The following is a 13,881-nucleotide window of genomic DNA, read 5'->3' as shown; positions in this document are numbered from 1 at the left end:
CTCTTGAATGGTACTGCCATAATACACAGACTAAATCTCCTTCTTGCGCAACACTTGTACCCTTCTATCCAATATCAAAATTGGCTGCTCAATGAAGGATAGGTCCTTCCTGATCTATAAAGGTTCATATTTCAAGATATGAGATGGGTCGGGCTGATATTTTCGTAGTGAAGATACATGAAAAACATTATGTACATTTACCAATTCGGGTGGATAGGCAAGTCTATAAGCGATACCTCCGATTCTTTTCAGGATTTCAAATGGTCCGATGTAACGTGGGCTCAGCTTTCCTTTCTTGCCGAATCTCATAATGCCTTTTATTGGTGAGATTTTTAGGAAAACTCGATCACCTTCTTCAAATTCAAGATCTCTCCGTCGGTTATCGGCATAACTCTTTTGCCGACTCTGAGTTGTCTTGAGCCTTTCACGAATTAATGCTATTTTATCTGTGGTTATCTGGACAATTTTAGGGCCCAAAAGCTTTCTTTCACCAATCTCGTCCCAACAGATGGGTGACCTGCATTTCCTTCCATACAGGGCTTCATATGGTGCCATCTGAATACTGGCTTGGAAGCTATTATTATAAGCAAACTCAATCAGGGATAAATGGTCATCACAGCTTCCTGTAAAGTCAATAACACAGGCCCTCAGCATATCTTCCAAGGTTTGGATGGTCCTCTCCGATTGTCCATCAGTTTGCGGGTGAAAGGCAGTACTAAAGGTGAGTCTTGTCCCCATGGCTGACTGTAGTCTAGCCCAAAATTTAGAAGTAAACCGAATATCCCTATCCGATACAATACTGACAGGAACTCCATGCAACCGCACTATTTCCTTAATATACAACTGGGCCAGTCGATCCAAAGTATACATCGTGCGAATCGATAGAAAGTGGGCAGCTTTGGTCAACCGGTCCACAATGACCCAAATGTTATCATGTCCTGAATTTGTTCTAGGCAAGGCAGAGACAAAATCCATAGAGATGTGCTCCCACTTCCATTTCGGCACCGGTAAAGGCTGCAACAACCCAGCGGGCCTCTGATGTTCAGCTTTTACTTGCTGGCATGTTAGGCATTTAGACACAAATAGTGCTACCTCTTTTTTCATATTATTCCACCAAAAGATTTTCTTCAGGTCTTGATACATTTTAATACTTCCGGGATGTATTGTATAACGAGAATGATGTGCTTCTTCCAAGATAGCTTTCATCATACTCTCATCATTCGGAATACAAACCCGACCTTTGAATCTTAGCAAATCTTCACTACATATAGAGAATTCATCTCTCTTTCCTTGCTTCACCTCTTTTATAATTATTATAAGCTGAGGGTCTTTCTTTTGTGCCAATCGAATCTGTTGGATTAATTGGGGTTCTGCCTTAATGTTGGCAACCATACTTACCACACCATTAATGGACGGAGTTGGATGCCAATCCACTATTTCCTCTAACAATCTCATTTCTTGGATCATTAGGTGAGCTAAGACTCCTGTAGATTTTCTACTTAGAGCGTTGGCCACAACGTTAGCTTTTCTTGAATGATAATGGATTGTACAATCATAATCTTTTTAGAAATTCATCCATCTTATCTGCCGCATATTTAAATTCTTTTGAGACAAGAGGTATTTAAAACTCTTATGATCTGTGTATATTTCGAATTGCTCATCATATAGATAATGCCTCCATATTTTCAAAGCGAATACTATTGCAGCTAGCTCCAAGTCATGAATTGGATATTTTTTCTCATATTCTTTCAACTGTCTGGATGCATATGCCACTATTTTCCCATATTGCATTAATACACAGCCCAAGCCTTTATGTGAAGCATCACTATAAATCACAAATCCCCCACTCCCCTCAGGAATAGTTAAAATAGGTGCTGAAGTTAATCGAACTTTTAGTTCTTGAAAACTCTCATCACATTCACTTGTCCACTCAAATTTGATATTTTTCTGTGTCAATCGAGTCAATGGGGTTGCGATTCGAGAAAATCCTTCTACAAATTTTCTGTAATATCCTGCCAATCCCAAAAAGCTTCGAACTTCAGTCACATTACTTGGTTGTTTCCAATTAACAACGGCTTCAACCTTTGAAGGATCAACTGATAGGCCTTCCTTTTGATATAACATGTCCTAAAAATGTCACTTGTTCAAGCCAAAATTTACATTTACTAAGTTTGGCATACAATTTCTTTTCTCTTAATATTTGCAATACCATTCTTACATGTTGCTCATGTTTCTTCTGATTCTTGGAATAAATTAAAATATCATCGATGAATACCACAATAAATTTATCCAAAAAGGGCCTAAAGATCTGATTCATCAAATCCATAAATGCAGCCGGTGCATTGGTTAATCCAAAAGGCATGACTAAAAATTCATAATGGCCATACCTTGTTCTGAAAGCTGTCTTGGGTACATCTTCACTTTTAATCTTAAGCTGATGGTATCCAGATTTAAGATCAATTTTTTAAAACACTTGTGATCCTTGTAGTTGATCAAATAAATCATCAATTCTAGGTAATGGATACTTATTTTTCACTGTCACTTGGTTCAACTGTCTATAATCAATACACAATCTCATAGTCCCATCTTTCTTTTTGATAAACAGTACTGGAGCACCCCAAGGTGACACACTAGGCCTGATAAAACCTTTATCTAATAATTCTTCCAATTGTTGTTTCAGTTCTTTAAGTTCTGCAGGTGCCATTCTGTAAGGTAACTTAGAAATTGGTGCTACCCCTGGCAATAATTCAATGGAGAATTCAATTTCTCTGTCAAGCGGTAATCCTGGCAATTCTTCTGGAAAAACGTCGAAAAATTCTCGGATAACCGGAGTGGTATCCAAATTTATCTCTTCCTTCCTATCTTTTTTTATATAGGCAAGAAAGCCTTGACACCCTTTTCGAAGGAGGCGATTAGCTCGAATACAAGAGATTAAATATGATGGGGAGTCTTTTTTGACACCATTGAAGTAAAATACTGGTTGATTCGAAATACTAAAGGTAACAATTTTCTTATAACAATCAATACTTGCATGGTATGCAGAAAGCCAATCCATGCCTAAGATTACATCAAAATCTTGAATTTTCAAGAGTATTAAATCAACCAACAATTCTTTTTCTTCTATCTTTATTACACATGATTTGTACACTATATTGGTGTTAATTGAATTTCCCATCGGTGTGGCTACCTCTAGAATGTAATTTAATTGTTCTGGTTCTACCTTTAAGTGGCATGCAAAGTGTTGTGACACAAATGAATGAGTAGATCCAGGATCAATCAAAACATGAGCTACTTTTTGGAAGATAGTAAGAGTACCTTGGATCACTGATTTTGAGGCCTGAGCGTATTGCTCGGTAATCGCAAATACTCTTCCCTTCATCTGAGGCTTTGGAGCTATCTCTCGCTGCTTTGGAAGTTGTTGTGTCTGTAAGCTAGGACATTGTCTAATCTGGTGTCTCAATTTTCCACATTTAAAACAAGCTCCGGTATAATAATAACAAGGGCTTGATCCATGATTTTTCCCACATTTTCTACATGGTTCTATTGGATTTTGAAATGGCGAGGGCCTTGGCTTCTTGTTTGGCCTTTTAAATTGTTGTCGATTAAATGATGTAGGTCTAACATGACTGTTCTGATTTTTCGTCTTTTGGTAATCTGTAAAATCTTTTTCGACAATTTGGGCTCGATCCACTATTTCAGCATAAGTTCTCAATTTCAAGACTGATATTCTGCTTCTAATAGCTGGCCTGAGACCTTTCAAATTTCTTCACATTTCTTGCCTCATTGTTAATCATATGTGGTGCAAACCTGGCCAATTCAGTAAACTTGGCCTCGTACTGTGCTACTGTCCTATTTCTTTAGATTAATTCTAGAAATTCCATTTCTTTTTGGTTTCGAATAAAATCTGGGAAATACTTTTTATTAAATGCCTCTAGAAATACTTCCTAAGTCAAGGGTTTATTTTCTTTGACCAATACTCCTTTTGCCATTCGCCACCAGTGTTATGCCTCACCTTCTAACATAAAGACTGCCAAGGCCACTTTCTTATCATCAGGACATTCCATTACCTCGAATACTTTCTCCAATTGCATAATCCATCCCTCGGCTTCCAGTGGATTTACAGCACCCTTAAAAGAAGGTGGGTTTAATTTCTTAAATTGCCTGGGTGGATTGTTGTTTTCCATCTGATGTTGCATTAGAGTAACCATATTTTCCAAGGCTTTGTGAATTCCTTCCATATTAACCTCAGCTATTCTGGATCTTGACTTTGTCCCGGTCTGTACACACAATAACTGTGATTTTAAGTACATTCTTTTAAAATTTCCATTCCTAAGAATCTTAAACCTATTGCTTTGATACCATAAGTGTCACACCCCAAGAAATTACAATACAGATATTCTTGAGATGTGACAGTCCAAAATATATATACATCTATTGATAGGACAAATTTACAATGGCGAGGTCTTACAAAGTAAATAAAGAAAGCTAGCACAACAACAGTATCTTTCAAGGTTGATCTTGACTAGCACTCAAAATGAATCCATAGTTATCCTGAAAAAATGTTTACCATAGTTTGATGAGTTTGGCTACTCAATAAGTGATCATCATAATCCTAAAAATAATCATGGTTGGAAGATATCAATATTTTCCAAAAGGAGATCTATTAACAGAAATGCATCAACAGTTTCACTTTCAATAAATGCGTAATTAAGTATAAGCCGAATAATTGAAATGCATATAACACTTTAACAGCAGTGCATAATTCAAAGGATTTCACAAAATACCCTACTGGCGTCCCAAGTAGGTCACCTATATACCCCATCAGCGTCCTGATGGGTCCACTTAATCCCTATTGGCGTCCAAAATAGGTCCACTTAATCCCTGCAGGTCCAATTATACCTCACCGGCGTACCGAATGAGTCCACTTAATCCCTACCGGCGTCCCGGATAGGTCCACTTATACCTCACCGGCGAACTGGATGAGTCTACTTGCATACTTAAATTATTTCTAAATCTCTTTAAAAATTCGAAAGCAGCAATATTATGTACTCATTATATCACTGGAATCATTAATATGAATCTCACTGAAACCATTAATAACATTCACTTTCAATAGCATTTCAAAAATAACCAATCAAATATTTTGGGCTCAAATTTAGAAAGGTAGCAGTTCGTAAAGACATTCTAGCATAATTGCCATTTTAATATGTATAGAAAAACTCTTATAAAAATTCAAGAATGCGGAATTACCACAATTTATGGGATATCAATTGACAAATGAACATTTCACAGACAATGTTATAATCAAATGCAAAAATATCAGTTTTCAAATAATAAGGCAGTCATTTGCATATGAAATTTACAATGTCTAAATATTCAAAAACAGTAGAAAGAATTCTCACAATTTTACTAACAGCAGAAATATTACATTTATTTTTAATAATTTTACAGTATCTAAAATTTTCTAACAATAGACAAGAAAAATAAATAAATTTATTTTTCTAAGAACTTACAGCGTTTAAAATTTCTAACATAGATAAAATATCACAATTTTTATTAAAAAGATTATTTTTCAAGATAATGAGGTCACGTGCGCATAAAATTTATCACGCCTAAAATTCATGATAATAAGTAGAAATAATTATTTCATTTTATTTTTAAAAAGAATGGATTATTTTTCGAGACAATAAGGTCACGTACACACAAAACTTATAAAATAAAGATCCTGAACGGAAATATCACTATTTATTAAAAACGTACTATTTTTAAAAAAGATGATGTCACTTACCTAAAATATTTTATGAGAGAGCTTCCGATAAAAATTCGGCTAGAGAGAGAGAGAAACCTCGCCTCTCATATTTAATCTCTTACGACACCTTATAATAATATTTTATTAAGTTACACTTCATACACGAGGTGTAACGTTTATATTACCTCTTATACACTTAAAGCCCACGTCCACTGGACGTGGCAAGGCAGCAGCAAACAAACAAACTCAAACTAAAAAGCTTTGAAAATGGTGATGGTCCCTAAGGACTATCATGTTCACATAGACCATCATTTATTAAAAGTTTTTTTTTTTTTTTTTTTTGGAAGTTTAAGATTGTTACAGTGACCTTCTTGTAATAAAAATAAATGGTCTCATTATATACAATCTTTTTTATAAAATCTTTCCCTACGTACGCCTTTTGAATCTACCAGCCAAAGAACTGTGCAAATCCAGCTCAAATTGATGCGAAATACCTACAAATTTTAACAATGGATTCTAAGCTGTAAAAATATGCATTATTATAATTTATATAAAGAAAACATTGATTACTTTATACTATAATAGTAAAGTGCACCTTAAAACTCTATAAAAAAACCGTTGTTTTGATGCTAAAAATACTCTTAAATTTGATCATCTCTACCTCGAGATCTATAAAATTGAGACTTTTAAATCCTGAAATATTGTGTCTTATAGTGATTATTTAGACAATCTATTTCAAAGATTTTTAAGAATATATGGATATGCTCTATCTACACAATGTTTAGAGCTTTAAATTTCTTAATTAGCGAAAAATAGACGTTTAGGCTATTGTATAAATTTTCCAAACCAAAACTACATCTATGGATAAAATTTAGGGGTGAGCCTTATTTTGATCGTTTAAAGTCGATGCCTTATCTAAACCTCGTCCTTATTGAAAATCCAATTTAAGGTTCTCCTATCACCACGCAATCAGGACTTCAAGACCTATTCTCACTTAAAAATGTCATTATGAAATTTAAGGGTAACTCCCTTCATTTAACCAAAATTTCGGACTTTTCCTTTTAAATCTTGGGCATGTATCGAAAAGATTTTGAGTTGAATTGGGGCAATCTTTGCATCAAAATCTCTCTCAAAGGCTTGCAGTCACCCGGAACCTTTGTCCATTCACCACTAGAAAACCTACTATCTTGGTAAAGGTTTCTATATTTCTCCTTACGCATGGAAGATATATGCTTCCCCCATCCAGCCATCTAATTTAGATCATGTGAGTCACTGACAGTTTGATCTAGATCCAAAGCCTCAAAATATTTTATTTTTATTTTTTTTACAAATTATATGAATATGAAATTTGATACGTTCCATCATTTCAATGGAGCGCATCTAAAAAACTATTAGTTTTTTTTATATAAAATAAAAAGACCAAATTACACTTTAAAACTTTCAGAAATATTTTGATCATTTTGTTTATTATAATATTTATTTTATATTATTTACAGGTGTGACTTTAAGAGAGGAGTGGATGCCCAAATTTTGGTGTCAAAATAGTTTATAAAAAGCATTACAAATAAAATAGTGTAGAAATACATTGTAGTTGGGGCCATCTCAGCTATCCATTCATATTACACGATTAGATAGGGGAAGCATATAAGTTTTATGTAATAGGAGAAGCATAGAAAGCTTGCCCACTCCCCTTTTCCAATGTTTTAAAATTGGGAAAGATTTCTATATTTCCATGACTAGAAGAAGATATATACTTTCCCCCATCAAAGCGTTCAATTTAGATCAAGTGAGCCACTGATGGTTTGATCTATATCCAATGCTTTATGGTATTTTATTTTAATTTTTTTTTATAACTTATATGGATATAAAATTTGGTACGTGATGTCAGCTCAATGGGGCACACCTAAAAATAATCTTAAAAATATATTTTCGACAAAATATAATAACCAAAATATCTCTCTAAATTTCATAAGCATTTTGGTTATTTTATTTTATTGGGAATATTTGTTTTATAGTTTATACAGGTGCGAGTTTAAGAGGGGTGGATGCCCAAGCTTTAGCATCAAAATGTTTTGTATAAAAAATTTCAAAATAAAATATTATAGGGGCTTGACATTGTGATTGGGGCCATCTTAACCGTCCATTACCATCGTATAGGGAGAGGTATTTAACTTTTATAATGTAGGAGAATATAGAAAGGTTGCCGTTTAAAATTTGCCAATTTAAAAAGGTTTGTCGTTTTGGATCAAGAATTGTTCGCTACCGAATCAATTTCTTGTCAGATCGATGATCAAAATCATTGATTCATATCGTAATTCTTGAACTTGAACACCAGAAGTTGAATGGAAAAGATAAAAGTTTTCTTTATGGATCTACTCCACCTCTATGAGCTTTAAATTTTATAGTAGTAAAGAAAATATAATTTTTTTTAGGCGATTGCAAAAATTTCTGAGACCAAACCTGCAATCATTGACAAAACTTTAGGGTTCGCCTTTTTTTATTGTTTAAAGTTGACGCCTTAAGTAAACCTGACCCTCATAAAAATGGAAATCCAATTTTATTTTTCCTATCAAAACAGGACCTCACAATTAGGAAGACATCAGGACTTATTTCCATTTAAAATGTACTTGGAGTCCATTCTGAAATTTACGGGTATATTTTGGATCCAACTCCCCAACCAAAATTTCCATGATTGATTATATTTTTCCTTCTCAATCTTGGCAAACATCTAAAAGATTTCGAGATGAATTCAGGCAATCTTTTGTCAAATTTTCTCTCAAACTTATTGTTTTGGATTGATGATTCTCGGTCACTAAATTGATTCTTTGTCGAAACCGTTGATCCAAATCGCCAATTCCCATGAATTCATATAGATATTGTGTAGAAAGTTTAGGCTTCTATATCCAAAATATTTACATCATATTAATTCTTTTTTTTAAACTATTAAATTATAAATTGAAATCAATATAGATCAAGTTTAGTGGATAGACAATGCACCCCACCAATTTGTTTTTTGAAACAGTTACTTTCGAACATTAAGGGCTCAATCAAATGCTCTCAAGTTGAAGGCTTTTCAGAGGACAAATGAAATCCATTTGCACAACAAAGGTGAACGAAGTCCAAAAAAGGAGCTATGTTTGACATTGTGTTTTTATCATAAGATAGTTATTTTAGTGTTGAAAATCTTAGGTGACCCAAAACTTAGTTCTTATTTTCTATTATGAAATTTTAAATTTTTAAAATAATTGAAATCAAACATATTTATAAGTTTATAAACTTTTTTTAAAATTAAACAGTCCAGAAAATATATAACAAGATGTATTGCTTTTGTGACCTAATTTTCTTTCTTTGTTTTGTATTCATACATCACAATATGAGGGTGACATTTAGATAGTTTCCAACATTGAAATAGTCTTTCAATGAGGCCATTTATCTTTGTATAAGGAGGTCATAATTACTTATAGGCTGTGGAGGTTGCAACTTTAAACAATCCAATTAAGGCGCACTTTCAAATTTTATCATAACATGCCTTTTTGGTCTAAAAAATACTTACGATTATCGAAAAAATCTATTTTCATATTTAATTATAAAATTTTAAACTTCAATACTGGTTAAAATCAAGTAGACTATAAACATATGAAAATTTTGAAAAATGACGGTCTAGATAATTTATCGCAAGATGCACTATTTCTAAGTCTCAAAATCTTTGTCTTGTTATATTTTCATACATCTCGATGTCTAGATGATCAATTAAAGGTTTTTCAATATTAAAACAACCTTTTTTCAATGAATTTTTGAGGTACATCTATAATGCTACATTTTCATGTTGCAACTTTAAAACTTTTCTCTTACTTATAATCAGCGTTTTAAAAATCGCCGAGTCGAACCGGACTCGCCCGGTTCGACTCAGAATTCGCAAAAAGGGACCGGATCATTTTAAAAATCGGAAATCGTCCGGTTCTAGAGAGAACCGGACGATTCCGCACAGTGACTCGCCGATTCACTGTGCGGAATCGGCGAGTCCGTGAAGAACACGGGTTGCACAGTGTTCTTCACGGGATTCTTTGAAATTTATCATTTTTTGATCATTTTTCTTGTTTTTTTTGGCATGTGATCTGATTTGCAGGCTGTAAACAGCTTTATTCAGCTTTTTCAAGGATTAAATGGTGGAAAAATTGGTTATTTTTGGATCACGAAAAATTCGGGGTTTAGGGTTTTCGCCTTTTCTGAAATTTCATGCCAAATAGGGCATGAATCTTTCAAAATTTGTAGGCATTTTGATCTTAAAGCTGTGAATCAAAACCTTTTGTTACTAATTTGTGATAATCGTTGAGAAAAACAGAGTTTTTTGGAGATTGAAGGCTTCGGTTCACAAAAACAGGTAAGAACTTTGGGTTTTTTTCTTTTTCCGCCATTTGATTTATTTCACGGCATATTTTGAACATAATGAGTTCAATAATTAAGGTTTTTAATCTTTCTTGTGTCTAGTATGATTTAAAATTTTCAATTTTACGTAATCTGGTCAATTACAACAAGAAATTTGATATGAACAGTGAGATGTCTGCGTAACCAAATTCCGCTGTTTTTTTTTTTTTTTCCGCCTTTTGATTTTGTTTTCATGATATATTAGAAATAATGTGTTAAAAATTTAGGGTTTTGATTCCTTATATTATTGTTTATCGGAAAATATACTCAATTGGATGTAATTTATTCACTTAGAGGTGAATTTTTGAGTTAAAATCGCTTATGTAAAACGACTCTGTGAAGAACATTTTTTTTTTTTTTTTTTTTTTTTTTTTTTTTTTTTTTTTTTTTTTGTAGCCCATGATAGATTTTTTTGTAATCCAAGATCGAATTTTTTGTAATCCATGATCTAAATGTTTGTTTTTTTTTCTTGTAATCCATGATCGAATTTTATTTTTTATTTTTTATTTTTGTAACCCATGATAGAATTTTTTGTAATCCATGATCGAATGTTTTGTAATCCATGATCGAAATGTTTGTTTTTTTTTGTAATCCATGATCGAATTTTTTGTTTTTTGTTTTTTATGTAACCCATGATAGAGTGTTTTGTAATCTATGATTGAATTTTTTGTTATCCATGATGTAATTGTTTTTTTCTTTTTTTGTAATCCACGATCAAATTTTTTGTTTTTTTTTTTTGTAATCCATGATCGAATTTTATGTAATCCATGATCGAATTTTTTGTAATCCATGATAGAATTTTCTGTAATCCATGATCGACTTTTTTGTAATCCATGATCGAAATGTTTGTTTTTTTTACTTGTAATCCATGATCGAATTTTTTGTTTTTTTTTTTTTTTTTGTAACCCATGATTGAATTTTTTGTAATCCATGATCGAATTGTTTTTTTCTGTTCTTGTAATCCACGATCGAATTTTTTGTTTTTTTATGTTTTTTTTTTTTTTTTTTGTAATCCATGATCGAATTTTATGTAATCCATGATCGAATTTTATGTAATCCATGATCGAATTTTTTGTAATCCATGATCAAATTTTTTGTAATCCATGATCAAATTTTTTGTAATCCATGATCGAATTTTTAGAAAATTTGCGATTTTTTTTTTTTAATCCATGATCGAACTTTTTGAAAATTTGTTAATTTTTTTTTTTAATCCATGATTGAAGTTTTTGAAAATTTGATGTACTTTTTTTTTTTATTTCTTTTTATCCATGATTGAATTTTTTGAAAAATGATGATTTTTCGAAAAGATGTGAAAATTGTGATAAAGTTTTGATTATCATGATGTATTAAACCCAATTTTTAATTTTTATTGTTTGAGTTTGCTGTAATTTTTTTTTTTTTTTTCCATGATCGAATTTTTTGAAAAATGATGGTTTTCCGAAAAGATGTGAAAATCGTGACAAGGTTTTAATTATCATGAGGTATTAAACCATATTTTAAATTTTTATTGTTAAAGTTTTTGTTGAAAAAATTGTATGTTGATGGATTATTTATGCAAAAAAATGCATGTTATTATATTTTCAATACAAAATTGTATTTTTTTTATCTGTTGTTCATGGATTTTTTAGTTGGAATGACTGATGTTAGCCGGCTCTTTGAAGAATTGTTTTTATTATTAATTTTTTAATGCAAAAAATGTATGTTCTTGATAATTGAGTTGTAGCCATGTTTGGAGCTTGCATTTTGTATTATTCTAAATGTTTGTAATTGATATGTACGAAAATATTATTGTCAAAAAAGGTATTTTGCAATAACAAATAACAACGAATATGACTACATGAACTACCGCAACATATTATCACTACATATGGTGATTATTTTTCTTTTTGAACTGTCAGGTTAATTTAAACTTTTTACATCTTAAAACAGTTGAATCATGTCAAGATCTACAGAAGACCCTGCATGGCAACATGGGGTCAGACTTGATCCCAACAAGAAAGACAAAATTATTTGTAATTACTGTCAAAGAGTGATAAGTAGTGGGGTACATAGGTTCAAGCAACACTTGGCAGGGGTTAAGGGAGAAGTTTCTGCATGCACTAGTGTCCCTAGTAATGTAAAAAAACAGATGGTGGCAATTCTTAATGCTAGCAAAGGTAAAAAAATTGCCAAACATAGGATGAATGAGGAGATAGCTAGTTTATATACACCATCAAGCAGGAATGATACAGAAGAGCAATATAATTATGACCTAGAAGAGCAATATAATAATGAGCTGGACATGGCCACAAGATTGAGTTTACATGAACAATATCAGAGGGAATGTGGGTTTAGAATGCCTGGTGGGTCTAGCTCAGACATGCATGGTGGGCCTAGCTCCGATATGCATGGTGGGTCTAGTTCAGATATGCATGGCGGGTCCAGCTCGAGCATGTATGGCGGGCCCAGCTCAAATATGTATGGAGGGGTTGGTGGCAATATGTATCAAGGAGAATCAGTTGTTGAAGAAATTTTTCTAGTGCCAGTATTGCAGGTCATGGTCGTAAAGACCCATTTCTCTCAAAGCCTAAGTCACAACAGATGACCCTAAAAGGCATGGTTAAAGGTACAAGAAACATGTTAGGGAGATATGTTGGTAAATGGTTCTACGATAAAGGGATTCCCTTTGATGCAGCCAATAGCCCATATTTTCCACCTATGGTTAGTGCAATCCAGAGAGCCGGGCCCGGGGTAAAACCCCCGACGGCATATAAGCTCAGTGGGCCAATATTAGATGAAGAGGTAAAGGAAGTTAAAAAGTGGATTGAAGAATATAAACAGAGTTGGCCTAGGACAGGAATTACTCTCATGAGTGATGGTTGGTTGAATAAAGTTAGCAAAAAGGAGTTTTTAAACTTCTTGGCCTATTCCCCAAAAGGTACAGCTTTTTTGTCTAGCAAAGACATATCAGGGACGAAGAAGGATGCAAACTTCTACGTACAACTATATGATCAGATAGTGGAGGAGGTGGGAGATAAGCATGTAGTCCAGTTTATTACGGACAATGCGCGTGCATGTGTTTCTGCGGGCAGCAAGTTGATGGATAAGAGGAAGCATCTAGTATGGACCCCGTGTGCTGCACACAGCATCGATCTTATGTTAGAGGAAATCGGTGAGATCAAAATTGTGAAGGAGACTCTAGATGAAGCAAGGTTGGTGTCGAGATTTATATACAACCACTCTAAAATATTATTTCTGTTTAGAGAACACTCTAAGAAAAAAGAGATAATCAGGCCTGCCATAACCCGCTTTGCGACCGATTACTTAGCTGTGGACTCCATTCGACAATCTCAATGTGCATTAAAGAGATTGTTTACTTGTGAAGAGTGGTTAAATGACCGCCTCTCGAAGTCCAGTACCGGTATAAAAGTGGAAAACATAATCTCAAATAGGCTGTTTTGGTCTCGATGTTCCAGTGTTGTAGAGGCCACTGCCCCTTTGGTCACGGTGTTAAGAATGGTTGATGCTGATAAGAAAGCTACCATGGGTATCCTTTATGAAGGTATTGAGAGGGCGAAATCAGCTATTGGTGAGAAGTGTAATTTTGCTAGCAAAGTGATCGAGATTATAGAAAAGAGGTGGAACACCAAATTTGGACGTCCAATTCATTATGCTGGTAAATATATATTTATATCATTACAATGTTTCAGTTTAAATCATTTTTTTAT

Source organism: Amborella trichopoda, chromosome 8 (assembly GCF_054954075.1).
Source record: "Amborella trichopoda isolate Santa Cruz 75 chromosome 8, AtrichopodaSantaCruz75HAP2 v2.0, whole genome shotgun sequence".
Lineage (NCBI taxonomy): Eukaryota > Viridiplantae > Streptophyta > Magnoliopsida > Amborellales > Amborellaceae > Amborella > Amborella trichopoda.
The sequence above is the reverse complement of the archived record's forward strand: the minus strand, read 5'-3'. Positions refer to the sequence as shown.